This window comes from Fundulus heteroclitus, unplaced genomic scaffold (assembly GCF_011125445.2).
Source record: "Fundulus heteroclitus isolate FHET01 unplaced genomic scaffold, MU-UCD_Fhet_4.1 scaffold_60, whole genome shotgun sequence".
Taxonomy (NCBI): domain Eukaryota; kingdom Metazoa; phylum Chordata; class Actinopteri; order Cyprinodontiformes; family Fundulidae; genus Fundulus; species Fundulus heteroclitus.
The window spans coordinates 793125-809811 of NW_023397033.1; the positions used below are offsets into that span (position 1 = coordinate 793125).

The following is a 16687-nucleotide window of genomic DNA, read 5'->3' on the forward strand; positions in this document are numbered from 1 at the left end:
TCTTTTGTGCTGTTTCAGGTTAAACTGTCCCTCTGAGGTTCACCTCAGTTTAGCATGTCTGGGTAATAGCAGATGTTTTTGTCACTGATGACACGTTTTAATGTGAACTTCTGATATTTTGACGCTTTTCAAAATTTCTCATTAGTTCCATTCAAATTCCAAGTAAAAAAGAAATAAAATAAATGAATAGAGAACCCTTAGTGTCATGGTCGGTTTGATATGTTTGGCCCACATGCAGAGAACACCGGCTCACAGGAAGTAGTTTTACGGAGTTTATTGACAATAACAGGGAAAATGTTCGGGGAAGTAATCACGAAAAAGGGCTCACAATGGAGCGATCACGGGGAGAGAGACTCGGACGGAGCACGAACGATCTGAGGGGACAAAGGGGAGAATAGTTAGGTGCGTCAGCACACGGAACTGATGGTGAAGACGTGCGGCGTAAGCTTACCACTTAGGTTCGGAAGTCGGACCGGAGGGGGAAGCGCAACGGACTCAGCTCCAGATGGAGTGGTGCGGACAGATGATCGGGGGGCGTAGGCGTGAGACAAGGTCCGAGCAGCTCTGGCGAAAACACAGGCAGCGGAAGGAACCGGACTGATCCGATGGGAGTCGTGAGCAGGTGAGTTCAGTTAGGCTCAAGCCTCGGGACACGAGAGCGAACCTGGGAGACACAAAGGAGCTTTTTAGAAAAGATCAAAAATTAGTCGGAGGACTAAGGCCGTCTAAGCATACCAACAACGGTTAATATTCCGGCGTCCTCCCGCTGTCCGAGCGCAGATCTTATAGTGCTGCAGAACACGCTGCAGGTGTGCGCGCCCCGCCCACCAGTCAACTGCCGTCACCTGTCGAAAAAAGGGGAGGGAGAGAGCAGGGCCGGCAGAAACTGCCCGGCTCTGCTCGCTGAGCCCTGACACTTAGAAAAGCAACCATATTTAGTTCCATACAGGTTTGTTCAAAGCACAGTTTTTTTCATCTATTTAAATCAAAAATCATGTATATCTAAAACTTCTTTCAAGTGGACTAATTTGTGATGAATCATTATTATTACAAGCAATGAGATCTCAGTAATTTTCAAATTACTTTAGGGCTAAAAAACAAGTGATAGGATCTCTGCCTAATTTTGTAAAAACAGGAAACTCAACAAGCTTTATGTAAAGCTTATTACCAGTTCCAATTTCTAACAAAGCTGAAATATTTCCGTTCAAGCCATGTTAATCTCTCAGTGTATCAATTTAATTTGGTCCGGATATTTATTGTGGGAAAAACAAACTTTATGTTGTTGAAGTCACTTTTTCCCTTTCCCTTTTAGTTAACATAGTCCATGCTTAAAATGTCATTTGAATTACGGAGCTGCAGTTCTCCCAGAACAAATTAACATTTCTAAACCATGAACATTAATTTTAACTGAATTTTAACTGAATTAATAACATTTAACTGAATCACACAGATGAATGTTTAGTTACATACAATACATACATACGTACAGTTACATACAAACGATGACATTCAGACAGACAAACACATGCAGGCCTGTTTTTTTTTATTATTATCTTGCACAGATCTGTGTTTTTCATAATTTGTAAACGTCTATGGCAACGCCGAAAGATGTTTTCAACGTGTTAAGTTCCCGCTTAGATTAAAGAGGGGAGAGCATGTGCTGGCTACGACCCCCGAATGTTTCGTCGACACACGGTTTTACGCTTCAGTCCCGCAAGAATACAACTCTGTGTCATGCAGACACCTGGACGCTTACCCATTTTTCAAAGTACGTCGCTATTAATAGTTCAGAAAACTTTTATCCATAACGGAAGTGACTCTTGTCAGTCCCCCTGTAAACGCTTCCCCGGTGCAACGTCCTTTTTGTTCCGTTTCTTTTTTCTAATCATTTTATTATAGTTTCGCTTTTCTTTTTTTTTCTTTTTTTTTTATTATTCTGTAGCAGTACTGCAATATATAAAAAATTAACCCCAATGTGAGAAATCTGCATGTTTAATCAAATCATTTCAAATCATTTATGCATGTCATGCTTCTGGGCCCCTACTTTTCCAGCATGAAATCGAACGTCCCACCCTGGGGCAAGGCTGGACCCTGGGAACTCTGCCTTTAACCCATTATACTGACTACTCTGCCTCCCGAACTTTTTTTTTTTTTTTTTGATAAGTCCTCCACGAGATCGACCAACTAAAATGAAAGGCCTCACATCTGATGTCAGGAACTTAAGCATCCCTGCCGCTTTCACCCACTACACTAGTGGGCAGCCTCTGCCCAACTGGACAGCAGGACTTCCATTGACCAGCTGCAAATCGCTCAGCCCGGTCTTGTTTCCCAGGTGAAAATCACTCCGCCCCTCCTCCTCCCAGCATGAGAGTCCGCATTTCAGCTGAAAACGTATTTTAATTAAATTTTTAATTTTAGTTTTTATTATTTAAACCTTAGTCACCGTTCTGTATTGCGAATCCTGTTTTATTTGCCTTAAGGATTAAATATAATTCATTATTTCTACCGGCTTTTACTTTTACTACCTTTTAGGTTTACTGTTTAAATTTTAAAATTTCTTGAGTTATTCTTTAAATGGGGTTTAAAATTTTAAAAAGCTTGCAAGCATTTTTTGAGCAATTGCGTTTGTTTTTAAAAGAGCTGGAAAATAATCCCCTTACCGTCTCATGAAAGAAAGGTTCGGATCTTCGCGCCGACGCCCAGAGACACTCAGCAACCAGGAGCTCCTCCACGTCCATTGAAAATCCATTCGGGGTACCAGAGGCCGGATAACCTCTCCAGGCTGGCCAAAGCTGCTCCTGTCCCCGAACTCCCCGGCTCGTCGGTCGGAGATCTTGTTCGTTTATGCCAAATGTTATGGGAGTTCTGACTGATAACTGACTTCCCTGAGTTAATGAAGAAGGAGATGGTGGAGTGATACAGTTCCAGCACTTTTATTGAGAAACAGAGCAGAGATCACATAGATGGAAAGTAATCGCACCCCACGGTTCTACTGCAGTCTGCGTCTGCCCTGTCGCTGCCTGTCTCGCTTTTCCGGCTTCCCCTAATACTGCGCAGTGGCCTTCCCATGAGACAAAACAAAGACAGTCTATCGTAAACAATCAGTATCCCTCAGCAGCTGCAGCATTTGGCCTTGCAATCAGCAAACAGTGGATCTTATACACAGACATCAGGTCTCCAAGCCTCCTCTGTCCGAGTGGTGTGCGGCCATAGTGACTTCAGAATAATAATTCTTATAACATTGTCTCCCACCGGAGACAACTCTTCATGATTCTAAATAAACGTGACGAGGAGCTAAACCTGCGTTTCCGTGTGAGAGTGGACGAATTTCACTGCGTCTTGTTCGCCACCTCATCCGGCATGAAGTGCTTCGGCTGTGGACAGGAGGGACATTTGATAAAATCGTGCCCAAACAGAGCCGGGTCGGCTCCGTCGGCCTCCGCGGAGCAGCAACCTGCAGCAGCCAGGGAGCAGGTGGGTGTGTCCGGCGAGGCTGGAGCACCTGCGGAGGAAGCCGTGGCGTCGGCTCTGGTCGCTGGAGACCAGCAGGGGAGTTCAGTGGAGGAAAGCATTGTGGATAAAACATCTGATCCACAAAAGAGTGATTGTGTGGTGAGTGAGGGCAGCACGGTGGTGTGTGGTGGTGGAGAAACATGTGTGACTGGTGAGGAGGTGGAGAATCAGGGTGAGATGGAGCAGGATGGTGTGTGTGGAGAGCATGAGGGTGAACCTGGTGGTGAGGAGACTGGTGTGTGTGGAGATCAGGGAGGGAAAAGTGAGGTGGTGGCAGGTGGAGGGGAGGTAAGTGTGGAGGAGTCTGTGGTGGCTCCTGTGGAGGAGAAAGGCGAGGGGGCGCAGTTGATGGAGCAGGAGGCTCGTATGAATTTAAAAAGACCTAGTAAGAGGCAAAATGTAGTAACTGTTGTCTAGACTAGTAAGCAGGTCAGCAGGCTGGCCACAGAAAGAAAGGAGGTGTCAGACAGCAGTGACAGTGAGGGTGAGCTGTCTGACAGCAGTGAGGTGTCTCTGTCCCAGGGCAGCAGTGCAGAGGCACGATATCCTGTTGAGTCTTTTAATAGTTTTCTCCAGGAAACAAAAGGATTAGGTAGGAAAAAAGTAGAAAAATATTTTCCCAATTTAAAAATATTTTATTTCTCTGCGAGATATTATATCAGAAGAAAAGAAGAGTCTGGGTTTTCTGATCAGGAGGTTTTTAGACTAAAGAAAATTATGGGAAAAGTGAGAAAACAATTTTGAATATAATGATCAGCACTAGCTTCTTATTGTGCGTATTATATTGTACTGTTGTTTTTAAGCCTTTTACCCAACATGGATAATTTTAGAATAGCTTCTTTAAATGTTGGGGAGGCTATTAAACCCACCATGATTTGTGAGACAGCAAAACAGAAAAGAATCAGTGTTAATTTTTTACAAGAAACGCACAGTGATATTAACAATGAAGCAGACTGGCACAAGGAATGGAAAGGAGAAGCTTTTTTTAGCCACGGCACCTCCCAGAGTTCTGGGGTGGATCTCCTCTTTTCCTTGGCTTTCACCCCAAACTCTTTTAATGTAGAAAGTATCGTCCAGGGAAGCTGTCTTTTAGTAAGAGCTCAGTTTGACCATTTTAACGTGGTTTTTATCAATATTTATGCTCCTAATGTCGGTGCAGAGAGGAAGCGTTTTTTTTTGTTGAGAAAATTGGGGAGAGGTTGGGAGATTGCGGGTTCTGACAATTATGTTTTTTTAGGTGGGGATTGTAATTGTACAGAAAACGAATTGTTAGACCGGAATCACAAAGAGCCTCACCCAGCCTCCCAACAAGCTAAGCGGCAGCTGGTCTCGTCCCACGGCCTGGTGGATGTATGGAGGAGGATGCACACAGGCTCCAGACAGTACACATGGTCCCACAAAAAAGAAGTACGTCTCTTTAGCACGTATTGATCGTTTTTATTGTTTTAAACATTATTTCAACGTGTTTAAAACATGTCAGATTTTACGAGTAGCTTTTACAGACCACTCTTTGCTGTTAGGGAATGTTTTTATCACAAACATTTTACCTAAAAGCGCCTACTGGCATTTTAATCTGGCTTTAATTTACAATCGTAGTTTTAGAGAAGCTTTAAGTTATTTTTGGACTGTTTTTAGACAAAGAAAGGGTGATTGTAGTTGTCTAAGGCAGTGGTGGGACTATGGAAAAGTTCAGATCAAGCAACTTTGTCAGCAGCATACTCTTAATGTCACTCGTGACGTCACCAGATCTATCAGAGATCTGGAGATGAACATAGTGGAACTAGAACATTTAAGTGAGTGCACAGGAAATCGAGAGCATATTGAAGCTTTCAAATCCAATAGGCTAGTTTTATCCACCCTGCTGGAGTCTGAAGTCCAAGGCGTATTGGTCAGGTCTCGGGTTCAGAACATCACAGAGATGGATGCTCCCTCTAGCTACTTCTTCAGCTTGGAGAGGAAACGCTGGCAGAGGAAGGTGATCCATTCCCTACTATCCGACACAGGGCAGCAGGTGAGTGAACCGGGCCAGATTAGGAGGAGGGCTGTAGAGTTTTACTCCTCTCTGTTTGAGAGTGAGTTAACGAGGAGCTGTTTGGGGAGTTCTGTGGTGGGCTGCCCCAGGTCTCTGAGGAGACCAACGTTCAACTAGAGCGCCCCCTGGGGGTAGAAGAGCTCCACACAGCCCTCCTGAATATGCAGGGCCACAAGGCCCCAGGCATCGATGGTCTTACAGTAGAGTTTTATAAAGCCTACTGGGACATCCTGGTGAAAGACCTGCTGGAGGTCTATAATGAGAGTTTGGCCACTGGTTCACTCCCGCTTTCGTGCCGCAGGGCAGTCATCACCCTCCTGCCCAAGAAAGGGAATCTGCAAGACATTAAGAACTGGCGCCCTGTGTCTCTCCTCTGCACCGACTACAAGATCCTCTCCAAAGCCTTGGCTACTCGGCTGAGAGAAGCTATGGAGCAGGTCATCCACCAGGACCTGCTCCTGGTGGATGCAGGTCCTAACCCTAACACTAGAAATTATCTACCACGGACCCTGGCAGGTCCGTGGTAGATAACGTCTACCTAATTCGGGATGTTTTGGAGGTCTCCGGTTCATTGGGTTTAAGAACAGGCTTGATTGCATTAGATCAAGAAAAGGCGTTTGATCGCGTCGACACGGCTTCCTGTGGAAAACTATGGAGAGGTTTGGGTTCAGCGCTGGTCTGATCGCCAAGATCAAGGTGATGTACAGTGGCATTGAGAGTATGCTAAAGATCAACAGTGGTCTGTGTGCTCCTTTTTAGGGTGCGTAGAGGCGTTTGCCAAGGCTGCGCTCTGTCCGGGATGCTCTACGCGCTCTCCCTGGAACCCCTGCTTCAAAAGATACGTTCTAGAGTTCATGGTTTGGTTTTACCTGGTTTTAATAGTAGAGTGATTTTTATCTGCCTATGCTGATGATGTCGTTGTTTTTACCAGAAACCAGCAAGATGTTGACAGACTGGCCGAGATAACAACTAAGTTCTCTGTTTTATCTTCTGCGAGGGTGAACTGGGGGAAAAGTGAAGCCCTGGCAGTGGGCGAATGGCGTGAACGGCTCCCGGTTCTCCCTCAGGGACTTTTATGGAAAAAAGATGGTTTTAAATATCTCGGTCTGTTTTTAAGCAATGAAAACACTGAAAAAAAGAACTGGGAAAACATGGAACAGAAAATAGAAAAATAAAAGTGGAGATGGCTACACTCCCACATGTCATACAGGGGAAGGGTTTTGGTTTTAAATAACCTCGTAACATCACAGCTGTGGCACAAACTTTCCTGTTTAGACCCACCGTCCTGTTGGCCAACATACAAGCAAAAATGGTTAACTTTTTTTGGAGCGTGTTTCGTTGGGTGCCACAGTCTGTGTTGTTTTTACCCAGAGAAGAGGAGGGCCAGGGCCTTGTCCACCTTGCCGGGAGAACAGCGGCTTTTAGATTACGTTTTGATCAGAAATACCTGGCAGGGCCCCCTGACTTAGTGTGGAGGGACGTGGCCAGTTGCTTTTTTAGACGTGTAAATAACCTGGGGCTGGATGCGGCTCTGTTTTTAACTGATTTAAATCTTTTAAAGTTAAGGGGATTGCCAAGGTTTTATCAGGGTGTTTTTAAATCATGTGCCCTGTTCAAATTAAAGCCATCCCAAATGACTAACTCTCTGCACTGGCTTTTACAGGAACCTTTAATCTGTGGGTCCAGGCTGGGCATGTGTGACGGCGCGGGTCCAGGGTTGTCGGAGGCGCTGTGCCGAACCAAGACCAAAACCGTGAAACAGCTGGTGGAGACTGCAGGACCGTCCCTCTCCAACGTCGAGGCCATGGGTTCCGTGATGGGGGTACGGTCTGCCAGGCTGGTGCGGTGCTTCCTGGACCTCCTGGGGGGAAAGATGTCAGCCAAGGACAGGAGCCTCCTCAGTGCTTACTGTGAGGGACAGAGCCAACCAGACCAGACGGACTCCTTTCCTGGCCTGATCTTGGATCCTGGTTTCCCGGAGAGAAATGGACCTCTGCTCTCCAGCCTGGACCCACAGAAGATGGTTTTATTCACTTTGGACCATAAAACTGTTTATGGAGTCTGCTCTAAAATAATGAATCGAAGACACCTCGAGAACCTCGTTTTTATGGACTGTACAAGACTAAAGACCGTTTTTAGCCTTTTAACGAATGTTTTTAGTCTTTTTGGCACTTGTTTTTACAACTTCTTTATTTATTGGAGGAGTGTGTCAAAATAAAAGTAATAAGCCAAAGGCTAGACTTTTAAACTTTTTAATCAGTGAGGCAAAGATGGCCATTTATTTGTCCAGCAGAGACAGACTGCAGGGAGGACCTCACCTTGATGCTGGGGCTCTGTGGAAGTGCAACGTAAAAGCCAGGATTAGGCTGGAGTTTCACGTCCACAGAGCCATGCAGAACATGGAGGATTTTATGCAGTTGTGGAGTTTTAAAAAGATTTTATGTGAAGTGTCTGAGGGAAGAGAGCTTCAATTTAACAAGCTCCTGATTTAAGTATTTTATGTAAATGACACTTGGTTTTAACTAAATTGTTTAACTGGTTGAACTTTTTTGTTAATAAAGTTTTGTTAAAAGTCAAAGTCTTCTTCTTCTTCTTCTATAGTATTTTCTGGCATTTTACCACTGAGCTATATTATACACTGGAGTGCTGATTTTGCCGAAAAACTGAAGTCACTGGCCGCCATCTTGCTACTCCCTACTGTAGCCGGGGCATTCTGTCCCAGAAGCATAGTGCTGCCCACCCTCCCTCCTGCCATATATGGAGGACGCTGGGATCGCGCGCAGCTGGGTGTTAACGAGAGGCAATCAGCCTTTCCAGTTAAAAGGAGGCAAATGGGTGAGGAAAGCACATACACTCTGGTCCACACTCCAGCATAGTAGATGGCGATAATACATCTAAACGTTAGATGTCACCCGCCATTAAAAATCAGAAGAAGAAGAAGGAAAGCACATTTGAGGCGGAGGATTCCTGTAAAGGTATGGCTACCATTGACTGTGAGATTGATGCAGGACGATTTGGTTAAATCCCTCTTTTTTTATTATTATTATTTTAGGCAACCCATTTGTAGGCAAGCACAAAGAACAGTGGACTGGTTTTTCACACTAGAGGTAAATTGGCAGTTGCAGGTTATCTGGATGTTTAAGGTGCTGTTTTTAACATGACTTTTTTTTTGTGTGCAGGCTGACCTGCTACTGTTTCAGTTGGGGTTTTAGTTCTGTTTTGCTACTGTTTCTTTTGTTGTTAGTAAAAGCAGGGGAGAATTTGTATTCTTCGGCTGTGTGGTCTGGGTTCAACCCACCTGGGGCCCTGTGCTGTCCCTGGATCCTGTGCTGGTTTTATTCAGATTGGGTTAAGGGGACTAGTGGGAGGAGAGTTTGTTTTCTTTTGTATTATATGCACTAGGGTTTTGGAGTGACTGTGTTTTTGTTGGGGAACACTAAGGTGTATTCAGTTTGGGTTTTGTTATAGTTGTTCTCCCCCCTCCCAAGGGATCTAATTAATTCAACTGGGTTTTTAACTTTTCTTCACAGCTAGCAGGATTCCAGACCAGCATAGGTGCTCATTTTTAAACTAGTTATTTTTGTTGTACAATAAAATACATTGGTTTCTGTTCCCGGATATCTGTATATTTAATAAATTATATATTTAATTGGAAACCGTGCCTCTGTTATTCCCTGCAACCTCCTGGACCTGGTACAAAGAGGATTTAACGTCTAGAAACTGTACCTGAGGTCACACTACTCTCACAGAATCCCATAGGATTTGGTTGCAACAACAAGCAGTTTTCTGGCTGTGTGAAAATGTTTCACAGGTAATTCTACAGTCAGTGGATGTACTAACACTATCAACTACTAGGAAATTAGGTGTTGAAATATTTTACATGTTATTCATATTATATATATATATATATATATATATATATATATATATATATATATATATATATATATATATATATATATATATGTGTGTATGCAAAATATTTCAGCACGACTTTCTCAGTACTTAACAGTTTTACAATATAACATAAAAGTATATGGCATTTGACATTTTAAAAGTTTTAAGCCCCCCCCCTGAACATGAGAAAATCCTCGTTAGTCGATGCTGTAGCGCACATATTCCCTAGTTACTGAGGGAAAATAGGGAGTACCAATATGGCGGCTGGTGGCTTCAAAGCGACTCGTTCTAACAGTGGGCGATTAACACTCCAGTGTATAATATAGCTCAGTGCATTTTATATACTGTGCATTACTGCCATCAACTGGATGGAGATTTAATTTAGAAATGTATTTTCCTATATCTTTAAATCTTTGGGCAACTAAATCATATCCATATTTACACACTCACACACATATATACACACTAAATTCTCACAGCTAATTCTGTATCTTTTAAATATTTAATAAGTGCTTTAATTATTTTATCTGATGCTTCCCTAATAAATCAGCCATATTTACTGAACTCCCCAATACCCTTTCCAGTTCTTCTCTTTTATATATTTTCTACAATAAATCAACACATGTTCTACTCCTTCGATTTCCCCACAATACGAACAATTACCTGTTGGATGTTTCCCTATTATTTTTAAACCAGTATTTAAACTAGTATGCTCAATCTATTCATATTTCCTCTCTTCTGTTCAAAATGTGGCGGTACCAGTGTTTTACAAATGGGCAACTTGAATTAATAAAAACCAATTTAACAATTATACGGTTGTAATTAATTCTCCTCCAAGTCTCCAAGGCTTGAGACAATCTCACCCAATTCAATAATTTTATTGCACAATTGTTTTGGGTTCAGTTTGATAAAACATACTACATTAAAACCAATCACACAGTAAAATGACAGTTTGGCTCACTCTAGGTGGCAGTCCAAATCAGGGTAGTGGCGTACAAAAGAAACGCAGCAAACAGAAATAAAAGAAAATCATGCACCAAACCAAAAAGCACCACCACCCGGAAAGTCCACCGCCAACACCACAAGCTGGCTGTTCCTGGCAAATATACAATAGACACTCAAATGACATGCATTAAATGATACAGTTTAGTCCACAACAACTCAAGCAGCAGTTATAATTAAGAATCCGTCTTGGGGCACACGGCCACACCACAGCTCGCGCCACCCAGAGAAGCACCAGAAGAATCAGTAGAGCTGGTCGCAAACCAGCCCAAATCAGCCACAGTGGACGAGGGCCAGGAGCCAGCTTTACGCCAACCAGGTTGACAGGTAGTCAGCAGACGATGGATACCCAAGGTAGCAGGCGAGCGGCAGCTCGGAGTAACAGTCTGGCAAACAGCCAGCCAAGGACAAACAGCAGCGTCTATCAAAAGTAGATGTCAAAAATAGAATCTGAACGTGTACAGAAAATAAGCTTTTCACTTACCCCTGAGCTCTGTGTAGTGCCTCAAGTAGAGAGGGGAATCAAACAGTGTACTGGCCACCTGGATACACAGGTAAAGCTGAGCTAAAGCTAAGTTAAGCAAACATTAAGAGTGTGGGAAGCTTCTTACCACAGGAAGAATTGGTCTGAGATAAATGTCAGTCTTTCATGCGTGCATTTGTATGCAGCTGGCATGCAGCACCAGCAAACGCCGAGGTCTGAACCAGAAAACAGACATGTCTGCCAGGTGAGGGAGGGCCCTTTATATACAGACAGCACCACAACCAATTAGATTCAGGCACCTGTATGGTGCGTTCAGGGCCAGCAGGGCATACTGCCACAATTATACCATTATGTCTTATGATAATCTCCTTCTGTATTTTATATAAATGCCTTCCTCTTTCCTCTAAATTTCATCTCTCCTGCCATATATTATTTATTTTATCTTTAACTAGAAAAAGCTGTTCCTGCGTAACAGCGAGTGAGAATGCTAATCTGCAGAATGATTTGAGCAGAAGATGCAGAAGATTTCTGCAGAAGAAAAAAGTAGCAGAAAAAAATCAAAGAAGAACCAATTTCAACATGAAAGGACAAAAGCTGAAGGATTAGAAGAATGTTATGAAAGAGCTAAACCAGTTAAACAGTAGTCAAAGTAGCAGCAGCAGTAGTAGTAGTAGTAGCAGCAGAAGAAGTAGTACTAGCAGTAGTAGCAGTAGTAGTAAGAGTAGTAGTATCAGTAGTAGTAGTATCAGTAGACGTAGAAATAGTAGTGTGACCTCAGGTACGGTTTCTCAACCTTAAACCCTCTTTGTACCAGGTCACTAAAGATTCAAATAGAATACAGTTTATTAGGGTTACAGGGTAATGGGACACAATCAATTTTACTATAGCTGATGGCCACATTAAAAGCAGGAGTCTATGCTGGCCTGGAATCCTGATTGCTGCAAGAAATGATTAAAACCCTAGTTAAATTAATTAGATTGTCTGGAGGATAAATACTAAAGAAAACAAACTGAATACACCTTGGTGCCCCAAACAAAACACACACACACACACACTCACTCCACAAACCCTAGTGAATACAACACAAAAGAAAAACTCCTCCCACTAGTTTCCTTAACCCAATCTGAATAAAACCAGCACAGGACCCAGGGACAGCATAGATCCTCAGGTGGGATAAAAACAGGCCAGGGAACTAAACAATAAAAACCCTTCTTTTACTAAAAAGTAGAAATAAAACTCTGAAACAGTACTGAAACAGTAGCGAAACAGAACTAAAACCACAACTGAAACAGTAGCAGGTCAGCCTGCACACAAAATAAATCATGTTAAATCAGCACCTTAAAACATCCAGGTAACATGAAAACTGTCGATTTACCTCTAAGGTGAAAACCGGTCCACGGTTATTGGTGCTTCTCTGTAAATGAGTTGCCTTGGCAGGAATCCCCAGCCTCAAATGTCCTTTCCTCACCTATCTGCCCCCTTTTTAACCAGAAAGGCTTGATTACCCCCAGCTGCGCATGATCGCAGCTTCCTCCATATATGGGCGGGAGGAAGGGTTTGCAGTACTATCCTTCTGGGACAGATTGCCCCGGCTACAGTAGTAGTATCAGTAGTAGTAGTAATAGTAGTAGTAGTAGTTGTTGTTGTATCAGTAGTAGTAGTTTGTTGTATCAGTAGAAGTAGTATCAATAGTAGTAGTAGAATCAGTAATAGTACTATCAGTAGTAGTAGTATCAGTAGTAGTAGTAGTAGTAGTATCAGTAGTAGTGGTCTCAGTAGTTGTTGTAGTAGTGGTAGTTGTTGTTGTTTTTTTATCAGTAGTAGTAGTAGTAGTAATAGTAGTAGTAGTAGTAGTAATAGTAGTAGTAGTATCGGTAGTAATAGTAGTAGTAGTAGCAGTAGTAATAGTAGTAGTAGTAGTAGTAGTAGCAGTAGTATCAGTAATAGTAGTAGTAGTATCAGTAGTAGTAGTTGTCATGATATTTTTCTAGGATGAACCCGGACACAGCGCGCACACAGAGTTGGATTTTAAGAGAGTTTATTGTACAAGAGGAAGATGAATGACATGAGGAACCAGAGTCTAATACCAGGCAGAGTTGTAGGGTGCAGAAGCTGGCCGGCAGTAGTGCAGAGAGACTGACCAGGAAGGGATCTTTAGCTGATGACTGGAGACCAGGACGGAATGCAGGAGTCGAAAACTTGGGACCAGGACGGAACACATGAGTCGAGAACTTGAGACCAGGGCGGAACACAGGAGTCGAGAACTTGAGACCAGGACAGAACACAGAAGTCGAGAATTTAAGACCAGGACGGAACACAGGAGCCAAGAACTTGAGACCAGGACGGAACCCAGGAGCCGAGAACTTGAGACCAGGACGGGACACAGGAGCCGAGAACTTGAGACCAGAATGGAACCCAGGAGCTGAGAACTTGAGACCACAGCAGAGCGCCGGAGCCGGCGAACCCCTGACTGCGGGCTGAGCTGGAACGGAGTCTCTTGCTGTGACTGAGCTGGAGTCGAGTTTTTGGCTGTGGCTGAGCTGGAGCCGAGGTTCTGGCTGTGCCTGAGCTGGAGCAGAGTTTCTGGCTGTGGCTGAGCTGGAGCAAAGTTTCTGGCTGTGGCTGAGCTGGAACAGAGTCTCTGGCTATGACTGAGCTGGAACAGAATTTCTGGCTGTGCACTGAGCAGGAGTTGAACCTTTACGGACCGGCGAGCAAGAGCAGACCGAGGTGAGTAGATATAGTGGTGAGAGCAGGTGGAAACAAATCGAGGTTAATTGCAGCCTGACAGGTGAAACCAATCAGGCTGCGCTGGGAAGGGAGGGAGGCAGGAAAGCTCAGAATGCAGCCTACAAGCTGCATCCTGACAGTAGTAGTAGCAGCAGTAGTAGTAGTAGTAGTAGTAGTATCAGCAGCGGTAGTAGTAGTATCAGTAGTAGTAGGAGTAGTATCAGTTCTAGCAGAAGAATTTGAAGAATTTGAAACATTTGAAGAATTTGATGTATTTGAAAAACATTGAAAAACTTGAAGAATTTGAAGAATTTGAACCATTTGAACAATTTAAACAATAAAAAGAATTTGAATAAATTTGAAGGAATATAAAAAATTTGAAGAATTTGAAGGAATTTGCATTCATTTCAATGGGAGCAAAAAAGCTATCGTTTTTGCTGGAAATATTTTAATTTAGGCACAAAAAAAATCATGGAAAAAATGCAATTTTGAGGAAAATGCGAAAATCCCTGAAACATTGTCCTGAACAAATCGCTCTAACCGAAAAAGGATATGAGATAGCAAAATAATTCTTTCACCGTGAGTATCAGCAGGCTTTTGAGGACTATGGTGCTTAATTTTATGTCTGTACAAAAATCGGTGTAGGCATGGCGACGTTGTAAAAAAGTACATAATTTGGGGGATGGAGGTCCAAAGCGTTTTCAGGATTTTGCACATTTGTTACTCCCGAACAAATTGTTCCTGCGGCCAAACCGTAACAGTTATCCACAAGATTTCTTTTTTGTGAGTGCCAGAAGTGTCTGGACATTCATGTGTGACAGTCTCATGCCTGTACATCAAACGGTTTAGGAGTAGCGATGATGCGAAAACATATGTTGTTTGGAGTTTTCAGGTGTCATTTTCACGACACCTCCATTGGAAATGAATGAGGAGGGTTTAGACTTGTTGGCGGTCTGAGGTGATTTGCGAAAAAACTATAAATGCTACACCAATGAGGGTTACATTTCCTGAATCCAGACAACAATTCCTACGTTTTGAAAATTGAGCGAGTGAGAAGAAGTTGTTCGGAGAAGAAGAATTTGTTTAATTTCTACAGTGTGCACTCTAGAACAGCCTAATTGACAACCATAGCAACACATGTTATTTGCTGAATTTCATGAAAAGCCAAAATTATTTTAAGGGGATACTATATGAAAATGCTAAAAGATATGAAAAAGCTGAAATATACCATAACAGCTGAAATATACCACTACATTTTAAAAGTTGAATGGCGTTTCTAGCTGAAAGTAAGCTGAAGCAGTAAGCTGTCAAAAAGCAGCTGAAATGAGCGGAATTTTAGTGATTTACATTCATTTCCTATGGGAGAAAAAAAGCTGAAAATTTGCAGAAAAAGCTGACTATTTTAAAAAGTACAAAAAGATATAGCCATCTATTCCAGAAGAAGCTGAATAGTTTAAAAGTTGAATGGTTGAAATCGGAGAAAAATTGTAGGAGGAGAAGCGAATCAAACTTTAAACAGTAAAACCGCATTTGGAAGAATAATCGGCAAGAATAAAGAATAACAGGATCTCAAGAAGTGTGAATGCCTACTGCATTCACACTAATAAGTGAGAATGCTAGTCAGCATTCTCACTGACTAAAAAAAGCTGTTCCAGCATAACAGCGAGTAAGAATGGTAATCTGCAGAATGATTTGAGCAGAAGATCCCTGCAGAACAGAAAAAGTAGCAGAATTTGTTTTAAATCAAAGAAGAACCAACCCGCTAACCTGACAACAGCCAGCTGTATGTATCGCTCCGCCTAGCTCCACTCACATACATCTGGGACACCGCCATAGGCATTGCCTTTACTGAAGGCTGGGCCTTATCAAAACTCCTTGCATATGATTGGATAAGCCACTTGTCTGTCATCTTTATCAACGTGCTATTTCAACCACTCACACCGAAGCTAACCCGTGACGCTGATGAGACCGACGCCGGAAAAAAAAAAACTTTTATTTTATTTTTTATGTGTTTGCGGCTGTAGTGCAGGGTTTCCCGCAGCGCTATCTTGGCGAGGCGGCCGCGGAAAACGTGTCGTCCCCCCCCCCCCCCTCCGCTCCGCGAGCCGGTCCGCGGAAAACGTGTCGTCCACCCCCCGTCCACCCCCCCCCGCTCCGCGGAGAAAAAGTCATCCACCCCACCCCCCCCCCGCTCCGCCTCGCAAAAGCAAATCCATGTGGGAAACACTGTAGTGGCACACCTTTTATTGACAGTGAGCTGACAGGAAGAGGGGGGAAGACAGGCGGCAAACCGCCGCGGGTCGGAGTCGATCCCGGGCCGACCGCGTTGAGGACTAAAGGCCTCCTTATATGGTTTGCGCTAACCGCTAACCGCTCCAAAACAAAACTTGCCAAATCCGGTCGGGAGAAGGGCGAAAACATGGTTTCCACCAACAAAAGCCTTCAGAGCCGTTCTCTGATGTTCTTTTAATGAAACAATATCAGATAGATTGGACAACACGGAGGAAATAGCAGCATCAATGCTAACGCTTGCTTCCTCGATGCGAGCCGCCATTGTTGTTGGAATCTCACGGTGGCGTCTCCACTACGTCACATCCATGAAACACCCGCCCTGCGTCCTGATTGGCCAGACCAAAAATTTGGTTGGGGAAATCATTTTCAATGAGCCGTGTCCCAGATGTATGTGAGTGGAGCTAGGCGGAGCGATACATACAGCTGGCTGTTGTCAGGTTACCAACCCGCAGCTCTAGAGCCGCAGCACTAATCTAATACCACTGAAAGGCCAAACACGGGGGAAGGACATATGTGAGGCTGTCCTGACGTGTTTAAATGACAAAGGAATAAACATAAACCACCTGATTTCAGTGGCTACAGACGGCGCACCCAGTATGAGAGGATCAGAAAAGGGGTTTGTGACTTTACTACAGAAAGTGTTGGAGCAAAATCTGCTTGCATTCCATTGCGTTTTGCATCAAGAAGCGATGTGTGCAAAAACATTGCCACCGGAGTGTAAGGAGGTGATGAACCTT

General features: G+C 43.5%; 1 long non-coding RNA gene across 1 annotated transcript; it reads right to left on the reverse strand.

Moving 5' to 3' along the window:
- Positions 1-259: 259 nt before the first annotated feature.
- Positions 260-1100, reverse strand: LOC118561293. Its single transcript, XR_004929927.1, has 3 exons — positions 736-1100; positions 452-664; positions 260-374 (listed from the first exon to the last, which is right to left on the reverse strand). It is a non-coding gene; the product is annotated as an uncharacterized LOC118561293 (long non-coding RNA).
- Between the last annotated feature and the right edge of the window lie 15587 nt (positions 1101-16687).